A 19,606-nucleotide genomic window follows, 5' to 3' on the forward strand; every position below is an offset into this window, starting at 1 on the left:
ACACTGACCACAAGCACACAGCTGGGCCAAGTAAGCCCAGTGCCATCAGGCTGCTGCCCAGGACTACTGCCCATGTGCAAGCATCAGCAGCCCCATCACACACACGGCTGGCAGGATAATCCTCTCGCGGTCAGCAGATATTCCTCAGAGCATCTCGCATGATTTATGCTCCTTCACAAATTAGTTGACAGCAAGGGCAAGTCAGATTGCAGCCCCTGACTGCCCATGGAATACAGGCCAGAAAGCATTACACTGACGCCTGCAAGGAGTCCAGTAGCCTCATGCATTGACCTAATTCAGCAGATTAAACATACTCTTAACTTCAGACACATGCCTACCCCCAACTGAGGCTAAAGGTATGTATTCCCAATCCTGGCTAAATCACATCCTCAGGAACGCAATCGTTTTGACTGTCCATCCTGTACAAGTAGTAAAGCAGCTCTGCTTTGCATTCCCAGAGTCAGGGTCCTCACCACCACGCACAGCATAGGACCAAAAGCACAGAAGGAAAGCAGCTAGCAGAACAACAGAAAAAAATACCACACTGTATGGAAGTCAACCATCAAGTAGAATAAAATCAATGGCATGCAACTTATTTTGAGCATATCCTCAACTTCTTTGTGTAGTCCACAGGAAAAGAGCTGTTCTATCACTGTTAAATAACTAACTAAATAAAAGCCAGATTTTAGCCCTTGAATACATGGTGGCGCACATGTGACACAGCAATTTGCTGTCCAGGGATCAAAAGCTAAATTTAATTCATGGGATTACATTAGATTTTATGCAAAATAAGAAGTGCTCAGAGTCCTATAATAAAATGTTTAACATTCATGAAGGTTTTAGAAACTTACCAATGGGCTTTGTGCACAAAAACATTTTGTAAAATGAGCAGTGTGTACAATGAACCCAGATTTGCTTCTGCATTATAGTTAATTATTCCCAAAGGGTCTCTAAACCTCATATTTAGGAAGAAGTTTTGCACTATGTACATAGAAAATAATTTTGCAGCTGCACATGCAGATGAATTAACAAGTTGTCACTGGACCGTTGGTTTTTTCAACTTAGCTGGCCTAAAAAAAAATAATCTCTAGAAAGTTTCAAAATACTTCAGTTTGGTTGTTTGGGTTTGTTGGGGTTTTTTTGTTGGTTTTTTTTTTTTTTTTTTTCTCCCAAAACACAGCTTTTGCTTTAAAGCTGTGAATAAAATGAACCATTTTTCCAAATCACCTTTCCACAGTGAAGGAGACACTAGGCAACTTTGTGGCACAACCTTTGCTGTGCAAGATAGCCCCATTAGAGCCAGTGGGAATTTCTGGGACTCTGGAAACTTTTTTTTGGCTCCATGACTCTTGGGCACTGTTGATCATGCCACAGTAATACTTTGGCAGGATGAGCAGAAAGTTCATACCTAAATCCTGAGTTCAGGATACCCAGCCTTGGTCTTACTTCTTCCCAGACCTGAATTCTCAGAGGCTTTGGTGAGGGTGATGCTACCTGCTATTGCCATAGATATGAATGAGCTTGACGTTCCTAGCACATGCTAGTTGGGAGTGCCAAAGGAACATGAGCAGGGAGATGCCTCAACTCTAGATCGTCGAACTCCTCCCCCCCCCAAAAAAAAAGCAACATAACTGCAAGATAAGATTTCTGAATAAAAAAATCTAATTTTATAACTGCTCAGGACTGAATTCTGAAATGGTCAGTAGGGTCATTCTCTCTTGCATTTCACAAATGTATTTTCAATAACATTTTCTTCCATGAATGATGTTGCATCAGAACACGGAGTTAAAAAAAACCAAAAAAGTAGGATGGATTATCACTTGCTTATTCATCAGTTTTATTATTAAAAATAAAATGTATGCTATTTGACTACTAATGTCCCACCAGGCATGGGGTTCCAAAATTATACTAGTCACCAAATACAATTTGCTTTGGATTAGATTATCGTCAGGAGAAAAAGATTGGTTTTGTCAGGAAAGCCTGACAAATAAGTCTCCCTGAGAAAGGGAGACTTCAATATTCATTTGATTGCTCTAAATGAGCAGTTTTTCAAACACACGCAGAGAGACTGAGAAAAATGCTTTCTACACAAAGTAAATTCTGCAAATTTGGTTCACACTAACTTCTCAGCAAGAAAATTACATTTTCTAAAGTCTAACAGATTTCTCAATAAACCTTTCCATACACTCCTGTCAGTAGTTAAAAATGTACATGTTCCACATGCAGAGGTAGAACTATGATACGATATTGAGAAACTGAATTTTTTTAATTAGGGCTATAATGGTAAAAATTAATCTCAGATTCCAAATTTCATCTTTGCTATTAGAAGGAATTATGATTTCTTTTAAAACTTGGCCATTCACCTGTCTATCACCTGGAGTGACATGTGAAGTGCACCATTACTGTTTTTGTGCTAATAGAGAACTAGGAAAAGAAAAGGAAATCACAGAGAAACCTAAAAAAGCATTTTCCAGGTGCACTTATGGAAATGCAATACCTAAAATAACTGGGTACATATGTAGGAGAGATGTGTAGAAAAAAAAGCGAACACTGGCAGAGCTCTGCCTTATCCTATAGCCCCCAAATTCCTGGTTTAGATGGATGAAAGGTGTTGGAACTGCTCTGTACGTCACTTGTCCCTGACGGTGGCCAGAAGGAGGTTGGCAGCTCTGGTTCCCAGTGCCACTGACAGCCACCCCAGGTGCAACCAGGTCCCTGCACCCAGGAAATGGAGGAAGGAAGAGCCAAACTCTCAGACCAGAATAACATGACAGCTCATTTTGATGTTCCCTACATTCAGCCATCATCAGGTCTGGCATAAACAGTGACAGGCCTTCGTCTCTTACCTTGGCATAAAGAGAAAAAAAATCCTTTACACAGAAGAGAGGCGTCTAACATCTGAGCCAATGGTTTCGGTCCTATTCTACCACATTTCTGTTAAAAACACTCCACCAGAGTCCTTACCAAGACTCACTCCACTGCTTTTATTTATCATTTTCAGGTTTCACTGCCTGGAGAATCATTGTTACTCATTCCAGAACAGCATCAGATTCTGTACTGGCAGGAATACCTTGGAGAGGACACCAGGATCATGAGGGTCTTCAAAAGTGGTATAGGTCTCATCCAAGACTATAACGTTAAAAAGAAACAAAACTCTCTCAATTGCTTTAACATCAATAGAGGAAGCATTCTGCATATTCTTTTGAAAAATGATATGTGGAAATTTGACTACAGCTATGCTCAGGATTGGGCTCCACCATCATAATTAACCATCCTGTAGTTTTGTTAATACTTTTATTATTATTTTACATGGATTCTAGCTTGAAGTCATCAGCTTTTTTTTTGCGTTGCATCCCTCAGTCTCCAAAGGTAAAACTTCATCGCTAATTCCTTCAGCTGCAGTGTTCTAAGCACATCACTGTACCAGAAAAATAATTCACATTTCATTAATGAATTCTGCATGTATTTAAGAAATATCTCTACAATTTTAAATTAAAAGCTGTGCTTACCACAGATTTTTTTTCCAATAGCTAACTTCAAAGCACACATATTGAATTTTGTGGTCAATCACCAATTCCAGTTCAATCTACTACTGACAGTCCTTAAAATTATAATTTAAGCATTAAGCAAAGCCAAGTTCTTGTCTATGCCACCCTTGCTTTCTGATAGAAGTGAGTAATGAGTTCTTTGGGCACGTTTTTTAACTTCAGTCTTTAAGTCCAGTTTAGAATAAATTGAAGGTAGAAAAACATTTTTGTTTCTCTTCTATCAAGAACACATGAATTATTTAAAGCAAGAGTTTGGTGTGCTGAAGTGTTCAGGTATTCCAGAAGGCTAAGTCAAAGGGAAACAAAAGCTGCAATGGTTCGTAAGTCTGTACTGGTTGGGCACTGGGGGGTTCATGTGCCTTTGGGAGTGTTTACCATCATTACTCTTGCTAAAAGGAACAAGCAAACAAAACAACCTTTCTCAGAATAAACACAATTATTTTTTCCTTTGAATTAAATGCATTTGTCTTTAGTCGTTTTACCCTTCAAAGCTCAGAACTTTTTTTTCCTGGAGAAAGTCAGCCACCTGCTGAGAACTCGAGACGTTCCCCGGCCCCCAGCCAGGATCCTGCCTCTTCTGGACAGACTGCAGAGCTCCTGTGCTCTCCTATATCATTTAATAACTCTCTGGGAGTCACAGCCTGAATTTTAACAACACGCATTTGAAATTGGATAAGAAATCAAGGATTGTCAATTTAGCCCCAAAAAAAGAACCTGAGTCTCAGGCAGACTCAGAGGAGAATAATACTTTAATTCATGGTAAGTCTTGCTGTAAAAAGCAAAAGTACTTAATGATCAAAAGCGATGACTTTCAGCAATTCCCTCCCCACAAGAAAAACAAGCAATGTCCAAAGCCTTGTCAAAGACATAAAGGCCAGAAGTGAGCAAAAGAGATTTGTTTCCTTCTAAACTATCAGCAGTATTCAATTCCCTGAGTCGCATTCACATTTCATTGATAAGCAGATGAAAGCCAACAAGTTTTTAAAGATCAAACATTTTTTTAAATCAAAAGTTTTTCCTTCAGCCCTGGCTTTGATGATAGACCTCTATCAGGGTAAAAATAAATCTGAAGATGAGTAAACTGCACTGCAAGTACTGCAATTTTTGACAGCAAAACAGTTGCAGATAGTTCACAACTATCTGAGCCAGACAGTCAGATGATGTAAATTGTTACAGTTCCGTGAAGCCCGCTACGAAATAGCAAATAATTTTAAATTATATAAGAGGATATACAGTTTAGGCTCAAGAAGGCAGATTTAAGGCTTCATTCTTCACTCTAAACTCCATATTTCCTGCTATTTGCATCTTTACTAATTTATTTTTTTAATGCATTGCCAAATTCATTTTCATTTTTCTTTGGAACAGAAGGTTGCTTTAAAATACATCTTCTATGACACCCTTGCAAGGGCCCCTTTAGTTTTAGTGAGTGAGTAAAATCATATTTTTATATTTACAGAATTTTGTATTTTAGGCACTTGCAACTCATCTTGCTCCTTTTTGTAGCAGTGCCAACACGCATCTCTGTTTCTGTGCAGGTCTACTCTTAAACGGTGCGTGAGAACACAGCAAGTCCAATGGAGACCACCAAGGTGGCTGGGGCTAAGCACATTAAATACAGTGTTTGGTTCAGCATCAGGTTTGCTTCAGCACAGAGCAAAGGCTTTGAACGGGGATGTATTTGCTGTCTACAGCTCCCTGCTGGTGCTTACAGAGAAGGTAGTGAGACTCTTCCAAAAGCTGCACAGCAAAATGACAAAAAACAACGGTCACAGTGATAGATCTAAGGAAATAACGTAAAAAATAGGAAAAAAAATAGAGAAAGGAAATCACAGCAAGGATGGTCAGACAAGGGAAGTGGGTCACAGAGAAACCACAGGATTTCCATCCTTGGGGATTAACCTCCGACACCCGATCTAATTTTAAAGTTAGTCCTGCCTTGTGCATGGGGTTGGACCTGAGACCTTCAAGAGGTCCTTTTCAGCCTAAATTATTCTACAATTGAATCAGAAATTGCTTCTGAGCAAAGCTGTCCAACCTGGGGATGTTTATGAGCTCCTATCCCTGGATACACACCCTGTGCTTGTCCCTATTATTTGTGCTCAGGATAAAACCAGCACATCCTGTCGCCTTTTGTTTCCCCAAGGCCAGAAACAAAACCACGTGCCCAGGTGGGAGACCATAACCATGAGGACCCCAACCTGCATGATGTGGGGACCAGGACCCTACAGCTGCACCAATACCTGTCCCTGTCACAGCACGGAGATGCACATAGCGATGCCAAGTCCTCACCTCTGGTCCCGCGGTGAGGTCACAGGCGTCTGAGGAATGCGTGGTTCAAGTATATTCTGAAAAGTGGCAGCTGTAGAAAGCCCCAATTCATTTTCATCACTTGGGAGCATCAGGAAATTTTCCTGCCTTTCGAAAGCCATACATGCACTGTGAACACAGAGGCATGTTTTCACAGCCATTTCAGAGGGAAAAGAAAATTCAAAACCTACTGATTATCCTGCAGATACTCACTTCAAAATTAACTGCAGATGCAGTCCAGAGAAGTGCTTATGTCTACTTTTAAGTATTTAAATACTTTCCAGAGCCACTCTTGAGCTGGGGACCATATTACTAGCACTTTGATTAGGGACTCTTTTTCCAAGGAAGCATTCAATACTCCCTCTTCAGTTTTGCAAGAAATTCTGCAAGTTTTACCAGCAGGTACTGGAGATAAATCAGTGTAAGAAACACTTCATAAAACTTCAGGAAAACCTCCCCAAACACAGCTTTTGACCACTATTTTTTAATTCCAACACAGAAAATAACTATTTAATTACTTGTAAACGCAAAAAGAATATTTCATTTTTTCCACAAGAAGAGGAAAATGGGTTTCCTCAGACACAAACTCAAGTAATGGTATTTTGTAGGGTCATAATAATGAATCACTACCATTCTGTCCAAAACCAAATAGCATTAATTTCCCTCTCTGTATCTTCCCACATACTGAGTCAGAAAGGCATTAATTTCTTTTCCAGACATTTCAAGGCAATACAAGCACATGTAGGAGATCTTAATCTACCTTCTGGCAGTAAGACTAGTGTCCTTATTTTTTATTTACCCTTGGTGAAAGAGCACCTGGGAAACTCATAAGAAGATGTAGATACTCTGCCACTCCCTGCAATGATAAACTCACTCTCTCAGCTCAGACACACAGAAATACTACAACAGAATAAATCTGAGTCTCATCACACTGTCCTAAATTCTTGGAATGATTACACCATAGTTGTTCATATTTTCTATGTGTAGCTGTCATTACAAACTACCTTTTTTAAATTTTTGTTATTTAATTTTTTTAAATATGCATGTCCTCAGTGGCTGAAATTCATCTTTGTAAAAAGACCAGCCTAGCATCCCTCAGCCTCCTTGGCAGATATATTTTGGGATCCTTATAATTGCATGGGATGTTTACCTACCACTGTATATGGAGTTAATAATGAATTAAAATTCAGATTTTGCTTCAACCTCATCGATAAATAACTGAAAGCATTCAATACAAGCATTAAAATGTCAACACTTGCTATAGGCATTGTGTGTATTTGCTCCCTGGTATGCAGAGGTCTGAGAGTCTGCAGAACCCCCAACACAGCTCCTGTGGCTGTAAAGACCCCCACCTTCTGCCACCACTGGGATGACATTTCCTTGGTTCCTTTTTAATTCAGCCATATGACAGGGTAAACATAAAATGTAACATCGGTGGGAAAATCTTATGTGGTATGTATTTTACCCTCAGCTTTATTAGTATTGTTGTAGTAAAGTGCTATTAAACTCTTTCTTAATCAGAAGAAAACAAATTTTTCTCTCCTCTCTTAAATGCTTTGCATTTGGCTCTTTGTTTACACCATTAAGGTCTGGAAATGAGCATTTGCAACTCCCAAAATAAAATATAATAAAACAAAACAACAAAAACACTTGCCTGGCTTTCTGCAGCCAACTTTTTGTGAGTTTTAAAGCTATGTCTATTTAAAAACCAGAAGACTCCACAATTTTCAGCAGTTTTTGCAGCACAGTGCTCTATCCCATGTGTGGTTGAGTATCTTCACAATTCTACATTACCATATATATACGGCATTTGTAACCACTATGTATGCACCTGTAGGAAACCACACTGAAATACATACGTGCATCTAATAAAAAATAATCATGAAATGATTTCTTTTCATATTATGTTTGGGGGGAAACATCACATTCCATAAAAATGAACCTGACAATCTTCAGTTACTGTGCATATTTTGCAATAGTAATAGAGAGCAGTAGTCAATCTGGAAAGGAAGAACATGAATATTCACCAGGCCAGATCATGAGTCATGGCATGAATGTACACACATCGTTACATAAAACACACGTGCCTGTTTTTAGGGGAATGGTGGTGACTCATCTGTTACTTAATAAGGCAAATGTCTCAAGCAAGCAAGAAATCATTTGATGTCGCATTTGTAGCTTTCTTTTCACTCCAGCACTCTGGGTCTTCTGAAATCACGCCAGTTTGGTAACGTCACTCATTTTCTAACAAAGAAACTGGGATTTTTCATGCAGTGATGTGGGGCACACCCTGCACCACATGCAATCCTGGCAGAATCTCCCTTTTGCTTTGCACGTGAACTCTGGGTTCAGGCACCTTGACCCGTCGTGCCTGACGTGGCTGCTCACCGTGGGATTCGTACAGTTGAGATTGCTTCTCCCTTAAATCAGTTTTCCAGTAAATACCTGAAGCTGAAGAACCCTCTAATTCAGAGTTCAGAGAGCTATTTATTTTAAGCTATACGAAATTTAATAGAGGCCTCCTACCTAACGTGGTGGTGCATTATTAATACCTGCCACTGAGTGCCCCTCCTGTTGTCACTGCTGCCTAAGTGTCTTTAAAAAAAATAATCAACAGCATCAGATAAGCCAGGGAAAACAAAAGCAAAGGGCAAAGCATAATAAAAAGTGTCCCTAACAAACTGACAAACCACTCAGGGCTTTTACTATAATAGCATAATTAGATATATGTTTTCACATACCTGTACAATGTCAGAGAAGGGATTATTGAAACATTCATGAGTTACTTGACTTATCTGTATCTCATACTTAACAACAGTTGATGTAAGAACAATTACATAGGAAGCGTAGCTATTCATAGCAAGAACAGCCAAAGGTTACTATTGTATGGATAACGCTCGTGGAGTGATTCAAACTCAGCTCTTGGCAGTGTGCGGCCTCTTACACACCAAAGGGTTGGTCCCGACACTGCACCTCTTGTTAAACTCTATGGGGATGCTCTACTGACTTCCTCAGCAGAAAAGGAAACTATGACCTGGTAGCTGTATTTTTCCTCTTCTTCCAGCTTTACAGGCTCTCACATGGCTATTTAACATATGAGTAATACATAGGGTCCCAGAAATGTTAGGGAAAACAGACTGATAAAAGGGAAGTTATGTAATTTCTTAAAAAGATTTTAAAAAAAGAAGAAAACACAAAACAAACAAAAAACCAAAACACCACAAAAACCAACAAACATCCACCCACACAAAGAAAACTGTAAAAATGCAAGTGGGGTTTTTTTTTTCCTCTTTAGTGTTTGGGTTTTTTTTTTCTTTCTTTTTTTTTCCTTGGAAAACTGATCCATATGGACCTGAAAGGGAATGAGTAAAAGTATAAATTCAGAAAGCCAACACTGCTGTGATCTAAATATATCACAAATGGATATTTCGGCAAGTCAGTACTAAAGGAAAAACCTAAAGAAAAAAGCAGGTAGAAAACTCTTAACAACAGATATATAAAAAAAAAAAGAAGGACAAAGAACAACATCATCAGACTAAAATGGTTATAAAAAATGGTCTGTGTGATGCCTACTATTGAAGAGAGAAAATTATCTACACAATTATAAACCTTTTAGTTTGATCTTAACATGGCAAAATTTCAGAACGGATTTAAAAGGAAAATTAAAGACATGAAGCTACATGGAAAGTGATATATAATAAACTTGAGTTTCTAAGATGTACATTGTAACAGGTTTGAACTGCATGCCTTGGGATTTTGGTTGTTTGTTCTTCAACACCCCATTCTCTAGGCAAAAAAAGTAAATAAATTAAGTGGTTCCAATTTACATGGACTTCATTAAACCTTTTGATATGGTGTCACCAGGGAAACTATTATGCAAACTCCCGAGAAGACGATGAACAGAGCAATTGTGAAACTGCCATGGAATTGGCTGCAGAAAAGACAAAAAATGAATTAAGTTGAAAACCCAAACCCTTGTCTGGAAGTTGTTCACTGAGGTTAGCAAGGTTTGATCTTGATACTCATTTCATTATGATTTTTTTTTTAAATGATGCCAAAACAAAAAACATTTTACTGCGAGAATTGAATGTACTGATGATTCAAAACCAGGATGCAACACCCACATTGAGAAAGGATGGAACATAGCACAGAAGAAGCTGAATGGCTTTGAGAACTGAACTAATCACATAACCAATAATAAAATGTGATAATACAAACTATAAATATCTAACAGAAATTGGCTGTAAACTAAGAGTTTATCAGTTAGAAACAAAGATAATTACTTCGGTGTCTGAGCCACACATCAGCACCAGAAGGACATGAAAGAGACAAATATAATCTAAGCCCTATATATACACCAAGCAAGGCGTTTCTTGTAAAGGTAAGGAGGAAGTAGTATCACAGGCACAAGACACTTGAGTCCTAATACTTGTATCTTTATTCACTATTCTTCTATTTTCAAGAAAGGTGATTCAAACAGGAAGAAGCCTGTGCATCCATGGGCAGGAGCATCCTGCCTGTGAGCCAGCTCCAGGCCATGGATACGTTGCACCTAAGATGCGTTAGTGCACCGAGAAGGTGAGTAAGCACCAGAGACTGTTGTGCCGTACGGGCATGGCCATACAGAGCAGCACACACCCAGCCAGCTCAGGGGCTTGGCAAAGCGAGCATGGTTGGGCTGCACTCACCCATGGGGACAGCAGAACAAGAGAGACATCCCAGAAGAAAAGAATAAAAGGCTTGGCTTGTTTAACAAGGGGACAATATGTGGTGGACTCCAAAGTGGAACTGACCACCACCACCTCTGTGTCCCCATTGCATTACTTTCTGTAGACTCCACTAAGGCAGGGTCACAGTAATGACTGTTGTTTTGAATCACAGAATGACAGAATGGTCGGGGTGGGAAGGGACCTCTGGAGATCATCCAGTCCAAGCCCCTGCTAAAGCAGGTTCTCCTAGAGCAGGTTGCTCAGAGTCATGTCTCTATGTGGATTTTGAATGTCTCCAGAGAAGGAGACTGCACAGCCTCTCTGGGCAGCCTGTCCCAGGACTCTGACAACCTCAAGGTAAAGAAGTTTTTCCATCATATTCAGAAGGAACTTTTGTGTGCCAGTTTGTGCCCATTGCCCCTTGTCCTGTCACTGGGCACCACTGAAAAGAGCCTGGTCTCATCCTCCTGGCATGCATGGGGCTGCCCCCCCCAGGGGCAGGACCCTGCACTAGCCTTTGTGGAACTTCAGAAGGTTCCTCCCTGCCCAGCTCTCCAACCTGTCCAGGTCTCGCCAAGTGGCAGCGCAGCCTCTGGGGTAGAAGAGGAGACGCTTCTGTGAGGAAAAGAGACTAATTGCACAAGCAGGTTTGGGATGTCCAGGCAAAGCCTCTCATAGCATCTCGGGCAGGGTGCCAAGCATCTCCTGGAGACACCGGCTGCCCGTGGCCGGGGCGGGTGTGCTCTGCGCTGGGCTAAGAGCTGGCTGGGCGGCCGGGCAGAGCGTGGTGGGGGATGGCGTGACATCCCGCTGGCGGGGGCACACGGGGTGTCCCCGGGGCTCAGAACTGGGGCTGGCCCTGTTTGATATCTTTATCAATGACCTGGATGAGGGCACCGAGCGCACCCCCAGCCGGTCTGCGGAGGACACCAGGCTGGGGCAGTGCTGCCCTGCGGGGGGGCAGGAGGCCCTGCAGGGGGTCTGGGCAGGCCGGGCGAGGGGCCCAGGCCGGCTGTGTGAGGTTCAACCCGGCTCCGTGCCGGGCCCTGCCCGTGGGGCACAGCAGCCCCAGGCAGCGCTGCAGGCTGGGGCAGGGGGCTGGGAAGGTGCCCGGCGGGAAAGGGGCTGGGGGGGCTGGCTGGGCCGGCTGGGCAGGAGCCAGCCCTGTGCCCAGGTGGCCACGGGGGCCAGCAGCAGCCTGGCTGGTGTCAGGAGCAGTGTGGCCAGCAGGGCCAGGGCAGTGCCCGTCCCCCTGTGCTGGGCCCTGGTGCGGCCGCCCCTCGAATCCTGTGTTCAGCTTTGGGCCCCTCACTGCCAGGGGGACGTGGAGGGGCTGGAGCGTGTCCAGAGCCGGGCAGGGGCTGGGGCAGGGGCTGGGGCACGAGGCTGATGGGGGGCGGCTGAGGGGACTGGGGGGGCTGGTCTGGAGAGGAGGAGGCTCAGGGGGGCCCTGACCGCTCTCTGCAGCTCCCTGGCAGGGGCTGTAGGCAGGGGGGTCGGTCTGTTCCCCCAGGTAACGAGCGACAGGACAAGAGGAAACGACCTCGAGTTGCACCGGGGGGGGTTAGATTGTGTAGGAGGAAAAATGTCTTCACTGAAAGGGCGCTCTGGCACTGGAACAGGCTGCCCAGGGAGGTGGTGGTGTCACCATCCCTGGAGGCATTCCAAAAACGTGTAGGCGTGGCACTTTTGGCACCACTGCGTTAGTGGTTGGGCCTCATGATGTCAAAGCTCTTTTCCAACCTAAATGATTCTGTGTACGTGGGCACCTTGTAAGTCTGCTTTCCCTTTTCAGCGTTGGCTAGGGACAGTCCAATGCTTTAAATAAATTGTTCTAACAACATGGCTTTTTGATTAAATCTTATTGTCTAGACTTCAAAAAAATTAAACTTATTACCTTGACTTTTTAAGAAAATAATATTTTGTTTCATTTCTTAATTCTAGCTTCTTTCCTTTCCTAGACCTTACAGCTGCGAGAAAGAAAAAAAGGAGCCATAAATCAAAGAGTTTGATCAGCTTTGGATTTAGTAATAAAGAAAGAAAAAGTAGAAAGACGGACTACTAAAAAGAAAAGTAATTTAAGACATTTTTTTTCCCCAAAAAATTATTCTGGGGAAAAAAACACTCCAGTATGAACTAAATTCACTACTGAATTTCTTAATATAATGATATGAATTTGAGCTTTTTCCCCTTCTTTGGTTATTGTTATCTAACTTCAGTTAATGCCCTACTGTTTCATACTCATAATTCACTGTTAATTCTCCTTAGACTGATGTAGCAGCTCTATTATGAACTGTAGGCTTTTTCCCTTCATTCCCTCCCACTCCTTTAAGAAATGTAATAATCAACATCAAATGTTCTTCTGTATGTTCCACTGCTCTAAAAGCAAAGAAACAAACCCACCCATGCTGACTGCTTCACTCCATGAGAGGCCACTTTAGGCTGGGTGCCTTATTCCAGGTAAATTCTGGATTGTGCTGCTGCTCTCAGACAAAGCCGGGGTAGATTCTGAGCTCCTGCACTATTGTAAATCACAACTATCATAAATCAAACAAGAAGGCCCAATCCCCTCTCTGGTCAGACAGGCCTCAGTAAAGTCACTCTTGATTTGTACTAGAAAATAAGCCAATTGCATCGAAATCTCTTCAATGAAATTAGAAGTGAGCTCTTTATTTAGAGAAATGATTTAATTTTCAAAGCATTTGACAATTTTAATAGACATAATCTATGAATAAGTCAGGGTGTGCAATATGCCTGAAGCAAGAAGAAAAAGGCTCATTAACTTTGAGAGAATAGACAGATGGGCACGTTGGGGTAGAGCTCTGACAGCTCCTGAATTATGTAAGAACTGAAGAGCAAGGAGTCGGATGCCACGCACATGTGTGCAGGAGTCATTTCCATGGGAGCAAATTGCAATGACACAAACTGTCATCTATGACATCAGTAAATGAGTCAGGAAAAACAAAATGAAGGAGATGAAAGAAAATACTTCAGTTTCCAGCATGACGTGAAAGGCAAAGGAGGTCTATAGACGGTGATGCAATTTGGATTAACCCAGTTCTCTTTATGAGAGTACACAAGAAATAAGGATTTCATACAGTTCAGATTGTCACAGAGTGTATGAGGCATGCTGAAATCACAGCAAGGGAAGCAGTCCTGACAATGCTGGTACTGCACAGAGCAGGCAGATGGTTGGCTGCATTTAATGAAACTGTTAGGACCACAGCAAACAAAATGAAAATAGGAAAGAAGCTGTAGACAAAACCAGGAACACAACAATGGCGAAAATATGAAGGCCAAAGACTAACAAAGAAACAGAGACTCTGGCATGAAGACAACCTCTGGTCTCAATGGCAGCCACAAAAGAAATCTAGCATTTAGAAGTGAAGGAATAACTAGTATTTAGAAGTGGCATCATTCAAACAGGATCCAAAGCAGTTACTTCCTTTTTTAAAATAATATTTTCCCTTCGTTTACCTAAAATTTGGGTGAATTTTGTCAGGTGCATCCACAGTGTTTTCTGGCTAGGCTGTTGATGACTGCTGTGTTATGGTCAGACACCCAAAAAGCCATCCCCATGTAAGTGATGGGTGACAGGAGATCAGTCTCTCCTTACACTGGTCATACCAGCACAAGTATATCAAAGGGAGGTGATCAAATGCACTTTTAATAAACTCAACTAAGGAAAAATACTAAAACTATCAAAACAATTTATATATGAATCAGGTAGCGCCTGCATTTTAATGGCTGGAACAAAGGCATCTGAACTAATGTTCTCTTGCAAGTGAATACTAAGTTGTTTTCACTTTGTCAGCAAAGTAATAGCTATGCTAACAGCTCAGAGTTAAGGAAATAACAACTGACTGTTTGTTATTGTTTTTTAAGTGGGGAAAAATGTATTCCCCCCCATCGTCCACCCCCAGGTACAGTACGTTTGAAGGAGAAACACTTCTATTCTCCTCTGGTAACAGCAAGCCCCTTCACAGGAGGGAAACACTCCATCAGAAACAGCAGGGCAGGCCCATTGCTCCTGGCTTCTGACCTCTAACAACTTCAGTATCACCACAAACTAAAATAATTTTGGTGCTGGCACCATTGATTAGAAGTGAATGAGCATTTTGCCCCCAACTCTAGTTAAGCTGGAATTTAATTCTTCTATGGTTAGTTGTCACAGCACTCTCCAAACTAGCCGGCTGCAACAAGGTCTTTTACCATCTTATACCAGCATACTCGTCATGCCAGTCCCTCTGCTGCCTTCTCCTAGTCTCTCCTCATACAGGGCAAGTGTTCTCTCTCCTCTCTGATTCTTCCTCCCCTCCCTTCCTTGGCTGCCCAACCACTTAACAGAACCAGCCACAGCTGCGCCTTATCTACATCGGCCAACCCGCTGCCCCTGAAGCCAGCCCACAGCTGTATATTATCAATGCTAATTAACCCAGCTTCATTCCACTACAGTTAGTCTCACAAGGAGAAAAAGTATGTTTGAAGACAATAGGCACAATATCTTTTCTGATATCTGAAGTCTCTGAGTCAAGAGTGTCTCTCTTGCCAGAAGTTTAAACAAACTAACAGTTTGAGGCAGAAATTACTTTTGTTTGTAAGTACAACTACAGCACATGGCAAGCGCTGCATGGACAGACATTAAGTTTGGGGAGTCAGCAGCAGAGACACCTCTTTGGGCAAATGGCCCATTAATTAATTTGCTGATCAATGTGGGCATGAGCATGAGACAACCACAGCCAGGCTGTGTTTGGGAGTCTGCTTTGGTTTTGCACAGCATGTGCTGCACCACACAGACTCTCCTACTCCATCAATGGTAGTTTGGGATTTCAGTAAGTGGACACATTGTACCAAATACATACAACTTCCCTGCAGTCTGGATTAATTAATTATTCTGCCCTGTTGGCCTATTAGGAAACAGGAAAGCCAAGAAGCAGAAGCCCAAAGCCCTGATTCCTGTATCATTCCCATTTATTTTTCCACATTTCCTGCACATCCCAGCTGAAGTGAGATCTTGTCCCCTATATCAGCAGACCTGCATTTGGAACAGCTGCAGAAATGGAGCTTGGGTATATTTGTGCAACAACGCAAACACCTCTTGAGTTCTGTGACAGTAAAAGTGCACCTGATATTTCCATTTTCTAAACCCATCACCAGCTAGTAAAAAAAAAATGATCATGGGAATATTTAAGAACAAGCAGCATCAGGCCAGGTAATCTAATATTTTAAGTAACTTTACACCAGGCAGCGTAACAGTTACAAACACATTTTGATAAATGGCAGCACTCTAAAAATGAAACAGTTATGTTACCTCCATTAATTAACAGGCAATAATAGACTTCCATGTGCAGATGAGCTAACAAATGTCATCACATAAATTTTAAATTACACTGGCATCATTTTTCTCTCACACATATTTGACCCTCAAGGAAGGTTTGCATATAAAGGTCAAAGAAGGTAGCAAACACATTTCTCAATTCCCAGTTTTATTACAGTAAAGCAGCACAAATAGCAATTAAAAACACTAACTACTCAGTGAAGCTGAAATCAGCTTCATCCACACAGGTCAACAGGGGCACATCCCGCCCTGTTGATGCTTTCATGAGCCACAGTGTCTTGCTAGTAGAATCGGTCTGTGGGGCTGAAACTGTGACCTTCAGACTAGGGGCCACGGCACAACCCCCTGCTGCCACCACTACTCACCATCTCCTTAATGATTTTGGGAAAAAGCCACTGGGCCAGTGTCTGTGAGGCATACAGTTTTGAACTCATGCCTTCAGCTTGCAGGCCCTTTAGTGAACTCAGTAACTCCCAAAAGTAAAAATTAATTCACTCCTGTTGATATGTGATCCTTATGTAAAGATGAGGAAGGCAGGATGCAGGAGGCCCTAACACAGGGCTACATGACCAGCTGAAGTGTACTGAATTGAAATTAATGCATGGAGCGTGACACCAGCCTTGTTTCTAGTTACAACATAACAGTTTCCATGAGACTGTCCTAGGCAGAGCTAGGTTCTGCCTATGTTCCATACACAGCTATGTTCTGCTCCAAAATTAACAGACTTCTCAGTGCCATTAAAAATAACTTCTTACTCAAGTGCTTTGTTCCACAAGTCCTGGCTGTCAGAAAACCAAGGAGTTCAGTACAGATACTGACACCAAACAGGACAATGTTCTCTGCTGGAAAACCCCTTTGGGCAAGAAGAACATCAGTAGACAGTAGATAGCAAAATCTGTGCTGGTGATGATGTGCTACTGCACAACACTCTGCAAGACCTTCAAAGCAAGGAGATCCGACAAAACAGGTATCTGAGTGTTATTCCAGGTCAAGGCTACCAAAACACACATCTAGGAACACCCATTGGCAATATTGCACTAGAAAGGAGGACTGGAGGAAGGCAGACATATTCAGCAAAGCAGGGAGCACCATACAAGTTGTTAGAAACCTCAGGAATGAGCAGGCAACCAGCAGTCATTAAACATACTGGACAGAAATATGAGTTTACAGCTCCTGAGCAACACCAAGGATTTTGAACCTAGCTGTAGTCTCTGTGTTTATGTACAGCTGCGCGTTGTTGAGATGCAAAATGTTAGAAACCAAATGCCCTGAAACACTAGAGAAAGTCAGCTAAGCACATCTGATGCAACCCAAGAAATTCTCCTGCAGTAGTTTGTTTCCCTAGCAATCACAAAAGAGAAAAAAAAAAAAAAGGTTGAGCACAAAGAGGCTCCCATTTGAGCCAATGGCACACAGAAAGCAAGGCACGTTATCTTAAAGCTCTTTCATTACCAGCCAAGCTGTACGACTTGACATTTGCTGAGGACAAAGGGATGGTATATAAGTATTACTACTATGGCTTATATGGACCTAAGGCACAGGAACTTCACTAAGCGCGGGAACATGAGCCCCACAAAACCTGCAGGCAAGTCTCCCCGGGCACAGGAGAGAAAAGGTCTGAAAGTAAGGAGGCATGAACTTAATCCTGCTTTCACTTCCCCGCAAAGCTGTGTGGGAGGACAGACATTGTTCAAGCACAGAACTAAGGAGGAAAGCAGAAAAACCCCAACCACCAAAACCTAGAGATTCTAACTTCATTGAGGGTTCATAAGACATAACAGTACCAAGCAAAAATTTTTATATTTGATGCTTCAATAGCATTAAATTAATTTAGAAGACTGAAAGACATAATACTTTGAACTTTCTAGATAAAAGCACTATTGTAGTCAATCGGATGTAGAAGGGCTTTATTCTGCCAAAAATATCAGCACCATGCTGCAACGCAGAAGCCCTAAGACACAAGACCCAGCTCTGAATCAGAGCAGCTGATTCATTCAGAAACAAGGGTGCTGCACTTCTCGCCTTGATCCTACTCACCATGCCACTGCAGCCCACTGAGAACAAAGTTCTGCTACTTATATGGCAAGTGAGAGAAAACCACTTCATTTGACAGCTTACAGAAAGGGTCATTTCTCACCAAGCTCCAGAAGAGCTGTGAGGCTTCAGTGACAACAGCTAGGAGAGCGATTGGGAGGGCAGGGTAGAAAAGGCTGGAAGAACAGGTCTTAGGTCTAGAGAACTAGAGATATTTTAGTAACTTGCTCATTATAATAATATGCAGAGTTAAAACATAACAAGAAAAACAAGACCCAGGAAAAACAAGAGCTTACATCAAAGCCAAATACTCCATGCAGCTTGCTCCCAGGAGAAAGACAGAGATAGTACCTCACAGGTCTGAATCTTAACATATAACAGCAAAAATACAGGATAAGCTTTTTTACAGAAATGACTGAAATACAGGACAGAGATGGAATTTTAATCTTAAAGTCATTTTTTTAAACAGCATTATAAATAATTCTGGTAAACATCTTGAAATACTTCTTGCTCCCACTTGCTATTATTTAATATCAAATGCATTTTTTACTTCATTTCTTTTAAGACGAAAAAAGCACAGTCCAGTTACGAGAGGTAACAGCAGTATGAGTTACTCAGATTTCTGCTTTCATATTACTTTGGGGAAAATGAAACTAGCCTAGTGTTGCCAACTGTCACAGGTTTTCCTTGCAAATCTTTAAGTATCTTGTGTCTTGGGTTTTTAAATCCAAGCCCCTTGAGACAGTAGGTCTCACGGCTGCAGGTAGAATATGAAAAATACATCTCCCAAAGGCTTCAAAAACATGAAGCGAAATATAAGTAAACTATGTATATAAAAGCAGGGTGTATTATTTTCTGAATTTTCTGATCTTAGGAACTTGACTCATGGCTCTAAAACTCTCTCAAGGCCAGTGACTTTGCATTCAGAAACTTCAACGAGAGATTCTTAAGAAGCTCCACATCCAGAACAGTTAAAATTTAAGGAAAAGGTTCAAGCTTCATATCTGACACCATCCTTCCACCACAACATTGCTTGCAGACGTCCCTGGAATAATACACTGCATTCCCCAAAGCCAGCATTTAAGTTTGCAGGGTTTCAACAAGACCTTTGTTCCCCAAACCAAACCGGCACTCTCCTGTGTTCTTGGAGCAGCAGAGAACAAGGCCTCAACGCTCCCATACACCGCGCTGTGAGCAAGCCATGGCACCTTATCCCTTTCCAGTCCAATGCAAGTGGGATCTAGTCTGGTTAAGCCACAGCTGGGGCAAGCCGGTCTCTGGGATGAATCAGATCAGGGCAAATTTCTCCTATAACACCATGGACATTCGCTCACAGAGGTAACAAACAAGTTTTCAATATAGTAAGGTGGTGGCTAATCGCTCTTGGGCAGGAAGGAACATTCACAGCAGAACCTGCAGCTGGCCAGCTGGGAGTTAGCCTGCAAAAGCAGAGGATTCCACTTGGACGTCCTGGCCTGAGAGAGCTTCTGGTGCCAAGAGACCTCATTTGCACTGGAAACCTTTTTTTTTCTTTTTTTTTCTTTAATATCTGCAGAGCAACACAGAAACAACATGAGGCAAAGTCCATACAAACTTAGTACATACACAGTTTGCACAACAAACCTCCTATACCAGCAATGCTTTTGATGTTCATGAGCCTTTTCCCTACA

At 42.0% G+C, this 19,606-nt stretch overlaps 1 protein-coding gene across 1 annotated transcript in view; it reads right to left on the reverse strand.

Moving 5' to 3' along the window:
* HTR2C (5-hydroxytryptamine receptor 2C) overlaps positions 1–19,606 on the reverse strand; it is a 95,589-nt gene that overhangs the window by 46,518 nt on the left and 29,465 nt on the right. The window lies entirely within an intron of this gene.

This window comes from Falco biarmicus, chromosome 14 (genome assembly GCF_023638135.1).
Source record: "Falco biarmicus isolate bFalBia1 chromosome 14, bFalBia1.pri, whole genome shotgun sequence".
Lineage (NCBI taxonomy): Eukaryota > Metazoa > Chordata > Aves > Falconiformes > Falconidae > Falco > Falco biarmicus.